The sequence below is a fragment of the Oculina patagonica genome, chromosome 14 (assembly GCF_052425735.1).
Source record: "Oculina patagonica isolate OP01 chromosome 14, crgOcupat, whole genome shotgun sequence".
In the NCBI taxonomy this organism is placed as follows: Eukaryota; Metazoa; Cnidaria; class Anthozoa; order Scleractinia; family Oculinidae; genus Oculina; species Oculina patagonica.
Window position 1 is genome coordinate 7,203,870 of NC_135771.1, and position 7,001 is coordinate 7,210,870.

The 7,001-nt window shown below is 39.9% G+C and overlaps 1 protein-coding gene, 1 long non-coding RNA gene and 1 pseudogene across 2 annotated transcripts in view; all 3 read left to right on the plus strand.

Annotated features, from left to right (window-relative positions):
- LOC144638410 (uncharacterized) overlaps nt 1–7,001 on the plus strand; it is a 158,122-nt gene that overhangs the window by 108,251 nt on the left and 42,870 nt on the right. The gene's annotated exons all lie outside the window — the stretch shown is intronic.
- LOC144638236 (carbohydrate sulfotransferase 11-like) overlaps nt 1–7,001 on the plus strand; it is a 41,375-nt gene that overhangs the window by 25,179 nt on the left and 9,195 nt on the right. The window lies entirely within an intron of this gene.
- Nucleotides 4,991–6,775, plus strand: LOC144638938 (uncharacterized; annotated as a pseudogene).

Below are 7,001 nucleotides of genomic sequence, written 5' to 3' on the forward strand. Positions count from 1 at the left end.
GATCAATGTTCTGACTGATAGTGAGTAGAAGCATTATATTCATATACCGTCTATTGCATCTAATCATGAAAACGTATCAAACGCTGTCGATATATATTCGTCGATTCATGATGGAAGCAATAATTAAGTTGGTGTCAGACAACGTTTCGCACCAGCGATCACGCAAGTAATTTGCCGATATATGAATTTTTTGCAGGCAGAAATTTGGTCAAATTTTCCTTTTTTTGTAAAAAAAAATATTTTTTACGCTTTGTGCGAGGTATAATCTTAATTTTCAAGTCTTTTGCGTTTGTAAGCCGGATGAAACTGGATGCATGGTTTACCCATTAGGATCTTTACATAAAGTTGATTTTAATCGAAGCCGAAGCGAGGCGACAGGGAAGACTAATTTGTCACGCCAACATGTTTACGACTCGCTGAACATTAATTTAAAGTTTGAGCCTTTTATAGTTTCATTTTTATGGCTTTTTCCCAACGATTAAGCGTAGCAAAGCCCTTGTTGATAACATAGCTACAGAAGGTCTTAATCTGCACAAGTTAACACAATGTACGGTTGTTATTGACGTCGACTATTTGTTCAAACGAATGTTTTGCAACTTGAGCCGCACGAATCGCTGGAATGTTCCCGCTGCAACTTGTTTCCTTTAAAATCATTGAGTTCAGATATCGCCATGACTTTGAAACAACATGTTTTGTTTCTCCCCAACTAGCTAAATTGCGAAGTTCAGTTGGGCCGAAGTTGGGAACTTTGTATCAAAATTGACAATTTAATATTTGATTCGCTAACTCGCAACGTAATTGAAAACTCGTAACAAACTTCCATCCCTCCAAAAATAACATATTTCCACGTATTTTATTGAAAAAGGCGTACTCAAAAAAGGTCATTCCGGGTTTTAGGATTCCGGGCTTTCTTATCCGGATTTCCGGCAGTCCGGCATTCCGGGTTTCCGGCATTCCGGGTTTTAGGTCAACCCGTCTGACAAGCTCTGCAGTTTGATTCATCGATGAAAGTGTTTGCTTGCTCTTCAGTTGTTGATCGTGGCCAAGGTTTTGACTTGGAGCCCAGTCCGGGTTGTTTTTATCGTAGATCGACGAAGGTTTGCCTAAGAAATAAAGTAGACTTTAGTTTTGTTATCTAGGTTAATTAACATGTAGCTGTATGATCTCGACAACACCGACGAACTCTAGATCAGTAAGGGCCTGTTTACATGGAGGGAGGGTGCCCCGGCTAACCGAGTTACCCGGCTAGAAGGGATAAAACCTAGCCCGCCTTTACATGCAGAATTCACAGCCCTTCTACCCGAGATGAGACAGCGTCATTGAAGCGTGTCACGGCGTGGGAAAACAATGTAGCTCCAAATGATTGAAGAAAAATATGACTTTTTACTGAATAATCAAGGCTTTTCGTCTTCAAACCTATTTTAATTTGATGTGCAAGTTCTCAGAAATTTACTGCGTTCATTTTTGGCGAAATTCAATCGAAATTCAACAGTATTTGGCCGCCAAATTGAAATTAAATTTGTTGTGTCGTGAATTAGGATAATCATTCCCACGAAAATTTCGAATGTGCTCAAAGAAATATTTCCAGCCGACCAATAAAACTAATTTTGATCAAATAGCACTGTTTGGGTCCAGAATTTATACATTTTATGCCATTAACTTCAAATTTAGTTTAAAACACGCGCAAAAACTTATCCCGGCAAGCCGGGATAGCTCGGCCATAACCGTTTACATGGCAAAAAGCTATCCCGCCTAGAAGGGTGCCCCGGGCAAGTAGACCGAGTGCCCCGGCAAGGCGGGTTACCCTTCTAGCATGTAAAGGCTTCAATACGTTTTCTTAAGAAACGTATGAAAAGTTGGCTCGCCCAGGGTAGCTCGCTTGGCCGGGTAACTCGGTTAGCCGGGGCACCCGCCTTCCATGTAAACAGGCCCTAAGTTTGAAAACAGCGCGGGTCCCAAAGATGATCAAAGATACTTTAGCCGCGATCTTATTTGTCGGCCATCTGCTTTCTCTGAGCTTTGAAAATTATTATTTCCATACCTGCTATAAAATGGTCGCTGCAAACTCTTACGAATTCGCCTTGATTTGAAGAAAGATCTCTTCGTATCCTCGCCAGCCAAGTCGCTCGCCGTTCCCTGCTCAACGCTTGCTTTTTCTCGTTCGATCGCGTAATTAAAGCTGGAAGACGATCCCTGTCTCGATTTGAACAGCCAAATACAGCACAGAAGTTAACCATGGCGAGAAAACTTCGAATATTTACACTTCTTTGCACGTCGGGCTAGTACTAAAAGCCGGAACGCCGACAGAACGCCGGAACGCCGGAATACTAATACCCGGAACGCAAAAAATATATCGTGTTTAATACCCTTACAAATATAAAGAGATAACCGTAAACAGGCTAACCGAAGTACATAGTAGGCTAACCGCAGTGCAAAGTAGGCTTACTATTCACTCCGGTTATCCTACTATTCACTCCGGTTAGGGCCTACTATTCACCTCGGTTAGCCTACTATGTACTTCGGTTAGCCTGTTTACTATAAGCTCTTTATATTTGTAAGGGTATTAAACACGATATATTTTTTGCGTTCCGAGTTTTAGTATTCCGGCGTTCCGGCGTTCCGGCGGCGTTCCGGCTTTTAGTGCTAGCCGACGGGTTGTCCTAAAACCCGGAATGCCGGAAACCCGGAAAACCAGATTGCCGGAAATCCGGATAAGAAAGCCTGGAATCCTAAAACCCGGAATGACCTTTTTTGTCTACGCCTTTTTCAACATAAATACATGGAAATATTACATGGTAATTTTGGGGGGAAATTTGAAGTTTGTTACGAGTTTCAAATTACGTTTCGAGTTAGCGACTCAAATTGTCAATTTCGATACAAAGTTCACAACTTCGTTCCGACTGAACATCGCAGTTTGGCTAGTTGAGGAGAAACAAAACATGTTGCGATAACTGAACTCAATGATTTTAAAGGAAACAAGTTGCGGCGGGAATATTCCAGCGATTCTTGCGGCTCAAGTTGCACAATATTTGTTTGACCGGGGAACAACTGCAGGACGGCAATTAACCCCTGATCAATGTTCTGACTGATAGTGAGTAGAAGCATTACATTCATAAACCGTCTATTGCATCTAATCATGAACACGTCCTTTCGAAAATGGGTAACAATCAAACGCTGTCGATATTCGTCGCTTGATGATGGATGCAATAATTAAATTGAAGTGTCAGGCAACGTTTCGCACCAGCGATCACGCAAGTAATTTGCCGATAAATGAATTTTATGCCGGCAGAAATTTGGTCAAATTTTCCTTTTTTGTACAAAAATATATTTTTTACGCCTTGTAAGCTGGATGAAACTGGATGCATAGTTTACCCATCTTTACATAAAGTTGATTTTAATCGAAGCCGAAGCGAGGCGACAGGGAAGACTAAAATTTGTCACGCCAACATGTTTACGGCTCTCTAAACATTAAGGGACTGGTCAATAAGTGCAGGGGGGGGGGGGTGGGCCGGAGCAGAAAGGGGGTGGGTCATCAGTTTTTGAGCCCTCGAAAAGGGGTGGGTTATGTAATTTTGATCTACACGTTGGGGGTGGGTCATCTTATTTATTCACTAATTTTAAACTGTTATAGTTCCAAGAACAGTTGAATTCATCAGTATAAAAATTGATAAATTTCTCCGCGTGAGCAGTCCTCCGTGTCAGCAGTTTTAAAAGAATTTCAGCAGTTTTAAAAGAATTTCTAGCGATTTCAAAAGGCCCAAAAATAAAAATTTCCCCGGGGAGCATGCCCCCTGACCCCCCTAGATGGCTTGTGATCCTAACATCAGTTTTGCTTGTCTCTCTTCAACCTGCATAGATTCACGCTGGGCTTTAGGCCTTTTAACAACAGTAAACTCTTTAGTCAAACACTTTGCAAATATGAATGATGGACAGTGGTTGAAGTTTCTTGTATTAATTTCTGTATAAAAATATGAACTCTTCAATAATTGATTATGAATTAATATTACATACTGATTCAGTTTTTTTGCATATGTTTGTGTCTAAATTTCCCCATGGACTTTACACACAAATATGTGGAAAACTTACATCCTTCTTTGGTGTGTTAAGAAAATGGAAAAAGACGTACATGGAATCGCAGTGTCCATCAGGGAAAATGTCTATGTAGGGAATTTCACTTTAAAAGCTGAAGTCGAATCAAAAACCTCCAACTCCTAACAGTTGAAAAGGAAATGATTGGTCCCTTAATTTTTTTTAGCAAAGGGGGTGGGTCATGTAAATTTCAACCCCCTATCAGGGGTGGGTCAATCAGTTTTGGGCCAGAAGGAAAGGGTGGGTCACAAATTTTCGAGCCACCACTTTTCCAATTGCTCCGGCCCACCCCCCCTGGTACTTATTGACCAGTCCCTAATTTAAAGTTTGTGAGCCTTTTATATTTTTATTTTTATGCCTTTTTTCCAACGATTAAGCGTAGCAAAACCCTTGTTGATAACACAACTAGAAGGTTTTAATCTGCACAAGTTTAAAACAATGTAAGGTTTTTATTGACGTCGACTATTTGTTCAAAAAAGTGTTTTGCAACTCGAGCCGCAAGAATCGCTGGAATATTCCCGCCGCAACTTGTTTCCTTTAAAATCATTGAGTTCAGTTATCGCAACATGTTTTGTTTCTCCTCAACTAGCCAAACTGCGATGTTCAGTCGGAACGAAGTTGTGAACTTTGTATCGAAATTGACAATTTGAGTCGCTAACTCGAAACGTAATTGGAAACTCGTAACAAACTTCAAATTTCCCCCAAAAATTACCATGTAATATTTCCATGTATTTATGTTGAAAAAGGCGTAGACAAAAAAGGTCATTCCAGGTTTTAGGATTCCGGGCTTTCTTATCCGGATTTCCGGCAATCTGGTTTTCCGGGTTTCCGGCATTCCGGGTTTTAGGACAACCCTGTCAGACCGAAGTCACAGCTGAGTATTTTACAGAAACCTTGGAAAATGCCGAGACTGGAGAAGGAAAATGCCTCCCTAAAAGAAAAGTTGAAACTGAGCTTCTTATGTAAGGACTCATTTGAAGAGGATAATGAGAAGGTTCTGTTTTATACTGGTTTGCCAAAATTATTGGATGCTGTTGCTTTGTGTATTTAATTTAGTCAAGGACTTATTGCAGTCTTCAAAGGGAGTGCTAACCCCCTTCCAAAAGTTTTTAATGTGTATATTCGCCCAGGGGGGGGGGGTACTCGAAGTATACATGACGGGGGATCCAACGGAGCTTCATATTGCAAACCCAAAAAAATACACAAGCCTGAAATTTTAGACCCAAAAAAATACCTGCATCAAAATTCCCAACCCAAAAAAATACAAGACTTAAATACCTCAATACTGATTTATTCAAATAAGCAGAACTTTCTAATGCATGATTTTGCATCAATAAGCTTATGAAATTGGTATGTCCGGGGAGCAGCTAAAGCGACATGAAAGACATTGATGGACATCATTGTAATGAGTCATAGAGAAAACAGGAGAAGTAAACAAGATTACAAATGTACATTGTATTGTCTTCTTAATATTAACAGTTTTTCCGGAACACATGTCGCTGAAAAAAAGGTTCAAATGAATATTTTTCTGATCCACTGATCGCAACGAAAACCCGAAATGAAAAGTTCGCTTGGATATAAGGCCCAAAAAAATATGCGTATTTTTTTAAGACCTAAAAAAATACGCGACAGATCTCTTGACCCAAAAAAATACCGAACGTTTAAATTTTCGACCCAAAAAAAATACGTCAGACCCCCCCATCATGTATACTTCGAGTACCCCCCTGGGGCCTAAGGCTGAACTTATCAGGAAGGGACCTGGGGTACAGTGAGGCATCAGTGAATCTACTGTGTCACGAACATTTCTTCATGTTAATGATGTCCTTTACCAGCAACTTAAACCTCTGATCATTTGGCCTGACAGGGATGTTCTACAAAAACCCTTCCAATGGACTTTCGCAAACATTGCCCGAACTGTGTTGTGATAATTGATTGTTTTGAAATTTTCCTTGATCGATCTTTGAATCCCCTTGCAAGAGCCCAAACATTTTCATCATACAAGCATCATAACACTGTAAAGTATCTGATAGCAACTACACCCCAAGGAACCCTAAGTTTTATTTCTGAAGGCTGGGGTGGGAGGGTAAGTGACAAGTTTCTTACAGAGAACAGATCACCTTAGATCACCTTACTCCTGGGGATGTCATTCTAGCAGACAGGGGTTTTGACATCCAAGGGTCAGTAGGATTGTTTTGTTCAACAATCAAAATCCCAGCTTTCACCAAGGGTAAAAAGCAGCTCAGTGGTATTAAGGTGGAACAAACCTGAAGGATTGCATGTGGAACGAGTAATTGGTAACATTCGAAAGAAGTAAAGTATTTTAAGTGCAACCAACCCATTGACTTTGTAGCTATGAGAAATGGGGATGTACCGGTACCCACCTTAGATAAAATTGTAACAATTTGTTGTGCCCTTGTAAATATTTGTCACTCGGTTGTTCCTTTTGAATAAAAATAAAATTGTTTATTTCAAACATTAACAAAACCAGCTTTGAGTAATCATTTGATACATAATAGCTTTTTAAAATAGACTTACTTTGCAATCAACATTGTAATGAACTACATGTAGTAATGAATTTGAAACCAAGTAAACATTGTTCATCATAATTATAGTGTTCTGAAGTGTCATGTAGTGAAGCATTTTATATACATGTATTATAACATTTTATATACATCATGTATTAAAACACAAGTTTATTCTGGAATGGAGCAATTTAGTCTGCACCTTGGATCCGCATAGATTTTCCTTTACAACGCTTTTGGCACTCAGGTCAGTACCAAGTCTTAGATTTCGGAACTGCTTTCAACCTAAGGCAATCTAAGTGGAACCACTGATAAGGACATCGTTCATTAACACAGCCAATCATTTGACCATGTTCTCCCCCTCTCTACAATAACAAAATTGTGGCTCAT